At 46.3% G+C, this 7134-nt stretch overlaps 1 long non-coding RNA gene across 1 annotated transcript; it reads right to left on the bottom strand.

Moving 5' to 3' along the window:
- Positions 1-1925: 1925 nt before the first annotated feature.
- Positions 1926-6607, bottom strand: LOC103610963. Its single transcript, XR_552257.1, has 3 exons — positions 6523-6607; positions 3086-3212; positions 1926-2051 (listed from the first exon to the last, which is right to left on the bottom strand). It is a non-coding gene; the product is annotated as an uncharacterized LOC103610963 (long non-coding RNA).
- Positions 6608-7134: the final 527 nt, after the last annotated feature.

Below are 7134 nucleotides of genomic sequence, written 5' to 3'. Positions count from 1 at the left end.
CCTCCTGGAGTTTGGCTCTCTCAAGCTGGTCCACATTGTGCCTCCATAATTTGCCAACCACTGTTTAGGTTTTCCTACCCTGGTAAAGGTCCCTGCAGAGTTCTCTTTTCACATGTTTCTTCTCTGGTATGTCATAAGTCTCTATATCTGCCTGTCTGTTTCTCCAAGCTGGGGGGGCAATGGTTTGTCCCGTGACCTCACTTCTCTGATGGATCAAAGAGTCATTCATCTTTCACTTTGCTCTACTTCTTACTTGTTGTTAGGATGGAATAAAGACTTCTAAGCTTCTTACAAGACTTCTAAACTCCTTACATGCCTGAGTGGAAACCAGAAGTCTTGCCTGTGCCTACTGTTATGGTTCCTCAATTTCCTTCCTTGTTGCTGGATGGACATTGTCAATTCTTGCTGTGAGCAGTGTGCCCACCGCTAGCCGACCCTCCTTACCTTTTTCTAGTGTGTGCTGTGGACAGGAAAACTAGATAGCCAAGTTGTTAGAACTGTGTGTAAAATATTCAGAATAAAGGTCTCGGGACCTCCAATGAACAGTGTGCATGAATTTCTGTGCACTTGCTGTGTGCCAGGCGTTCTGGCTGCTCAGAGCTCTCAGCCTTATTCTGCTGTACACTGTTGGGTGGCTGGATGGAGGGAGGTTCTTCTGCACAGTGAAATCAGGAATCATTTCAACGTTGATAGAACTCAGACCCTGGGACAGAGTACGATTATCTGCTGTACTCTAAAACTCTTCTCTTTTGAGAAACTATGAGGACTGGTTAGATTGTATCTCTTTAAGCAGGCTCCTGTGAAGTAAATAAGGGGAAGATTAACAATTCCTGGTTCTCTGGGAAGTCTGAACAATTTATGAAGATCATATAGTGGGCAATGGAAGAAATGTGTCAGCATCATAATTTATAGTTGCCATTTATTGAATACTTACGATGTGCATTTTTCTAAAAGCTTTATAAGAAGTACTTAATCTTTACAAACACCATAAGGTAGGTATTATGATGATCACCATTTTAGAAACCAGAAAACTTGCCGAAGGTCATGTAGCAATCAAGTGATGGAATAGGATTTGAACCCTGGTCTGCAGACTCTGATCTGTGCTTTCAATCATTTTTGTTCAATTTCATACCTCCTAATACTTAATCACCAGCAGCATTCACCAGGGTGTGGTGTTTTCCATTCTTATAAGGCCCCATCTCCATCTTCAACCACGCTTTCTTGGGTTATTTGGACATAACACTCCTTTTTGTGATGCGCCAATTCAAAATGTGAGTGAAAATCACATGAGTCTGTAACTGTCCCCTGGACTGAGAATCAAATCATGATGGGATGGTTTGACTGGAGCCAGAATTAACTTGACCAGCTGAGGAACCAGGTAAAGCCCAGGGAGATGAAGCCAAGAAAGTAGAGGCCAGCTCTCTGTCCTCCTTGCCAGATGGCAGGTGTGTGTCTATGTTTATGTAATCAACGCCCACACACCTGGCTGTGGCTTCTCACCCAGAATTATATGAACACTGCAGGGCTTCACAAACTGTCTGGAGATCTAATTATCAGTTTCGTAAGCCCAGCAGAGTGCCAACTGCAGAAGGCAGCCAGGAGAAGGAAAGGGGAAGACCGCGAGTGCTGAGCCAGGCTGAATCATTACTAAATGCCACGCTCAGCACCTGCCAGTCTCCAAGGAAAAGCTGCCAAGCCTGAAGGCACTGGAGAAAGCTAGCCTCTGGGCAGTGTGCCTCTTCCAGGAAGTGGGTCTCCAGGCTTTCAATGGCAGGGAAGTCCCCATGCTATTGAAAAGAGCCCCTCCCTGGATAAGACTGGTAGGAGTCCACTCCCCACGCCAGATGTCCCCAGCAGGAAGACCCACTAACTGACCATCTTATCATTCTTCTTTGTTGACAGGTTGCCCTTGTCATCCCTCCCAGCTGTGATTTCTGAGTGTCGCTGCTTTAGGAGCAGGGCCACTGCTGCTCTAGGGCCCCCACTTACCCTGGCGAAGGTCCGGAAGCCCTGGAGGATGGGTCTGTAGCCTGTGCAGCGGCACAGGTTTCCTGCAGGCCAAGGGAAAAGCCGCGATGTCAGCTCAGGCCTCCAGGGCAGGTGAGGTTTGTGACTTTGCTCTAGCCCAGTTCGGTGCTCTCTTTACCACCCTGCCTTTTCGTATTCTGTTTCCTCCGCCTGGAAGGCCTCTCCTCCTCCTCATACTCCTAACTTCAGAAAATTTGTCATGACTTCCTCCAGAAATTCTTCCTACAATGCCCAGACTGAGACAGGTGCATAGTCATAGCTTTATCAGCGAGCATATCACACTACATTATAAACCATCTTCTCCTTCAGAGTGTAAACTCCTTGAGAGAAGGGATTGTGTCTTTCATCCCCCTCCAGAAATTCTTCCTACAATGCCCAGACTGAGACAGGTGCATAGTCATAGCTTTATCAGTGAGCATATCACACTACATTATAAACCATCTTCTCCTTCAGAGTGTAAACTCCTTGAGAGAAGGGATTGTGTCTTTCATCCCTGTGTCCCGTGTACCTTGTATAGTGCCTGAATAAATGATAGAGTGAAATGGTGAGTGGATGGGGAGCCTTCTTTATTCAATTCAGAAAAATAGGCATATGGTACAGGCTCCTGGGCCCATTCATAGAAGGCAAAACAGGAAGCCAGCCCCTGCCCATGGCACTGAATCCTGAACACCTTCCATATGTGATCTTTGCCAGGCAGAATCCTGTTGTGGTGGAAACTGAGAGGGAAAGAAGCCATATCACTAGTCTCTGGAGTTTCCCAAATGATGTCCTTTTGTGCCAACCAGCCATTGCCAGCCCCACCTTACTGCTGAGGGAGGGCGGGAAGACCCTCAGGAAGATGAACACAAAGTCAGGTGATCCCAGCATGTCTGCAAACTAAGAGAGGGCTACTTTTCCAACAGATCTTAGCCACTACGTTGGCGTAGCCTGAGCCTTCCCTCCAAAGAGTAGCCCCTCCCATCCTAACCCATTCCTGGCTTTTATACTGGCCCTGACCTGACCTCCACAGGGCCCCATTTGCCATTCCGCCTCTCAAGTTGTGCATGAAGCCACATACCTTGGAAGGCATTCTCAATCTCCTCAATGGTAGGCTCGGGCTGGTTCCGGAGCAGGGTGTACATGCTCATGACAATGCCAGGGGTACAGAATCCGCACTGGGAGCCATGGCTTTTGGCAATTCTCTCCTACAAGGGACAGATGATATAGACACCTGTTTTGGCAGAATCCCTTTCAGGCACCCCTGGCAGGACCCAGGAGGGTCCTGTTGAGAGACAATGGGGGTAGCGGGCACTGCACAAAATCAAGTCCCAGTACCATCTTCTACAAGCTGTGATCGTGGCCAGATTACCAACCCCCCTCCAAAGACTTACCTCTAGAGCTGTGGTGAAGGTTAACTGAGATGATTCATATAAAACTCTTAACATTGTACCTGGTATTAAGTAGGCGGTCAGTCAATGTTAGTTAGCTATTAGTGGGAAGATCCCTTCAAAGAATAGTGACTATTAGAACCAGAGGCACCTTCTCACCCTTCATTCCATTCAGTTAATAGAGGAGGAAGCAAGCCCAGAGAATTCAGGGTTTACCCAAGATCACACATGGTGAACGGAAGAGCTGTGTTGTGTTCCTTTAACTATACTACCCTCAAATCCCTCCTAATCAGCATTTATGAAGAACCAGCTGAATACGTTTTATTCCAAACTAGAGTACCACTGTATTCCTGCATTCTTAAATGAAAACAACTCTTGAATCCGAAGGAGGACATAAGAATTGAGAAATGTGTCAAATAGAATTTACTATATGTGTAGAATGTCACAGAATTTTCATTCAGAGTTGGGAGATTTTTATTACAAAGAGATTCTCCTCATCCATATTACTCTTTTTTTTTTTGTCTCTTGGGAGTCTCTCTTGTTACTTATGATAAGTAAAATTGCTAATATTGTATCTTCAGTGTCTAGTATATATATTCATTTATTTTATAAATATTTACTGAAAATCTATTATGTGCCAGACGTGGTAAAGGCACTGGGGACAGAGCATTGAAGAGGAGAGACAAGGTATCTGATCTCATGAAGCCCACATTATATTGGGTAAAATACTGACAAAAACAAACAAAGAAAAAAATTCCAGGTGGAGGTCGGTGCTATGCAGAGCATTTGTACTGGATGACGTGATGCAGGATGACTGACGGCTACTTAAAACAGTCAGAAAAGGCTGTTCTGAAAAAAAGTGAACTTTAAGCTGATTTTAATAGTGTGTTGGATCAGGAAAAAGTGTATTCCAGGCAGAGGGAACAGCAAGTGGAAAGGCTCTGAGGACAAAACAACCCTGATGTGCTAGAGTTGCTAAAAGTCCCCTGTGGGTGGAGGCTACTGGGACTAGAGAAGCCATCAGGGGGAGTGGGCAGCAGACAGGTTGTGCAGCTCTTCAGAAGCCAGGGGAGGGAGCTGGAATTTTATTCTGGGTGTGATGGGAAGTCATCGGGGAATGTTCAGAAGGAAGAGATGTGATGTAATTTACGTTTTTAAAGAATCATTCTGACTGCTGGGTGGGGAATGAATTATAGGGGACAAGTACAGAGACAGGGGACCAGGATATTGTAATGGGCCAGGCAAGAGGAGGTGGCAGCTCAGACCAAGTAGCAATGGTGGAAACAGAGAGAAAAAGAAGGTTTCATTGCAGGTTGTAGAGGTAAAGTGGACATTACTCCTGGATGGGTTAGGTGTGGCATAGGAGAGAAAGAATCAAAGGTGACACCTAAATTTCTGTCTTGAGCAATTGGGTGGATGGCTTTGCCATTGACTCAGATGGAGGAAAATTAGGGAAGGAAGACATTGGGGGGAAAGTAGGGTTTTGTAAAGTTTGATTAGACATCCATATAGCAATACCAAGTGGGCAGTTGGAAATGCGAGTCTAATTTCTAGGAGAGGTCAAAGCTGAAGGTGTAAATGTGAGTGTCATTTGCATGTAGAAGGGTTAAGATCACTAGGGAGAGTGTGGGGATCAAGAAGGGGTTAAGATCACTAGGGAGAGTGTGGGGATGAAGAAGGGCTAGATAGAGACCAGGGCATTGCAGCAATCAGAGCTTGAGCAGAGGAGAAGCAGGAAGTGTAGTGTCACAGAAACCAAAAGGAAAAAAAACAAAGGACAAGAAGTGGAATCTGGCTCTGTAGCTTATGTGGAGCCAAAATCAGTGCATCAGGAATAAGGATCTGAACCACTGGAAGGGGAGGGCTTTAAACTGACCGTACAGATAGGATTCCTGTGTTAAGCTATTCATTCTTTCTTTCATCTATTTGTTTCAAAGAAAATAACAAGCCCTAATTAACCCAAAATCAGTGCATCAGGAATAAGGATCTGAACCACTGGAAGGGGAGGGCTTTAAACTGACCATACAGATAGGATTCCTGTGTTAAGCTATTCATTCTTTCTTTCATCTATTTGTTTCAAAGAAAATAACAAGCCCTAATTAACCCTTGCACCCTTCCTGCAAGTTGGACAAACTTAGTAATTTCCCCTTTACCTGACTAAGAAACAAAGCTGTAGAAGTGAAGCAATACCATGCCCACCCAGCTCTGATCTCACATGACTGACCCAAGATGCTCCTCCCAAGGAACAGAACCAGCTCACCCAGCTGGAAGCCCTGGCTTCGTGTCATGAAAGGGGCTCAAGGAAGACACATTCTCCTGAGTGACATGTCTCCTCAAATTGTCAAGGGAGGATTAAGGCCTGGGCCTAGCTCTGGCACCTTTTGTGATTACCATCTCCCAAACAGCTCCTGCCTCAGTTACCCCAAACAAAACACATTGGGAACAATGGCCTTTCCTTCCCACAGTGCTCTGCTCCCGTTTGTTTCCACTTGGCTTTGGAGCACCTGATTCTCCCCATGAAACCCCTCAGATTACTGTCCACTCTCCCCAAAAGTTTTCCCACTGATTTCATTCTATTTTCAGGTGGTCTGACACCATCAGGGAGAAAGTCTTGGTCAGGCACTCAGGCGTCTTTATTATCTTATTTAGCACTTGCTGACCTCCATTTTAATGAGGGTGGAGGCCTGGCAGTCCACATTGTATTATCTATGGGTGAGAGGTGACCATTCCAGGGAGCAGGGAGTAGGTGTACTATTTAACAAGGGACATAGAGGATTTGGAATTTGGGAAGGCCAAGGGATTCCTAAGTACACTCAGGAAGAAGGTGAAGAAGCTCCCCTGCCCGTCCTCCTCCTATTTCTGGTGCAGCTGGACTGCCCTGGCCACCAGATTCAGTTGACCTCTTGGTTCCCTAAGGTTGTGTAATTTACACCATAGGAGAGAGCTTCAGACTTGGACCTTCCTCTTTCTACTTCACAGTACCCAGAGGAGACCAGGGCACAATGCCTCCTTTGTGAGCCAGTGAAGTACCACCCAACAATCCAAAACAAGTCTGCAGCCTTGATATGAGCTTCCCTGCAGAACAAATGGCCTGACCTCAAGAGCACAGCTTCTTTGCTCTGGTTACCTGCACAGGATGCAGCCTCGTCTTGGTGCTTCCTATTCCTTCCACGGTTGTCACAGCAATGTGGTGCAAGGAGCAGATGGGGGCCAGGCAGGCATTAGCAGAAAAGTGGCTAGAACCCCAGATTAAGGTCATTCCATTGTCCACTCAGATCATCAGAACGAGCCTCAGTGCAGGGCCTGGGGGACTTTGTGAGGCTTTATGCTATTTCTCTTCATTCTACAGTATGTTCTTGTCTCTTCTACTGGTATCCTAACCTCTCCACCACAGAATCTGGGTAAGCAACAAAGGAAGCTGTCTCCCCAATTGAGACTGAGCCCCTCCAGAGTCCTGTGGGGTCAGGCAACAGTGTACCCTTGGCCTCTGAGTTGGAGCAAGGGAGCCAAGTCACTTTCAGCTGCCTCTTACTCAGCCTGACCCTAGAAGATGAGTCAAGATGAAGTTCCTGGCAGGTTGCAGCCTTGAAGCATGCTCCTGTCTCCACAAGGCCCTTCCTTTGCCTCCTCCCTATCAAATCTACAGTCACTTTTGCTTTGCTGCTTGCACACATTCTTCTGTGGGGAAGGGGAGGGAAATCTCCAAGCAACACGAGACACCAATCCCTTAGCTAGAGCT

The sequence above is a fragment of the Galeopterus variegatus genome, unplaced genomic scaffold, assembly GCF_000696425.1.
Source record: "Galeopterus variegatus unplaced genomic scaffold, G_variegatus-3.0.2 Scaffold12163, whole genome shotgun sequence".
Taxonomy (NCBI): domain Eukaryota; kingdom Metazoa; phylum Chordata; class Mammalia; order Dermoptera; family Cynocephalidae; genus Galeopterus; species Galeopterus variegatus.
The sequence above is the reverse complement of the archived record's forward strand: the minus strand, read 5'-3'. Positions and strand labels throughout refer to the sequence as shown.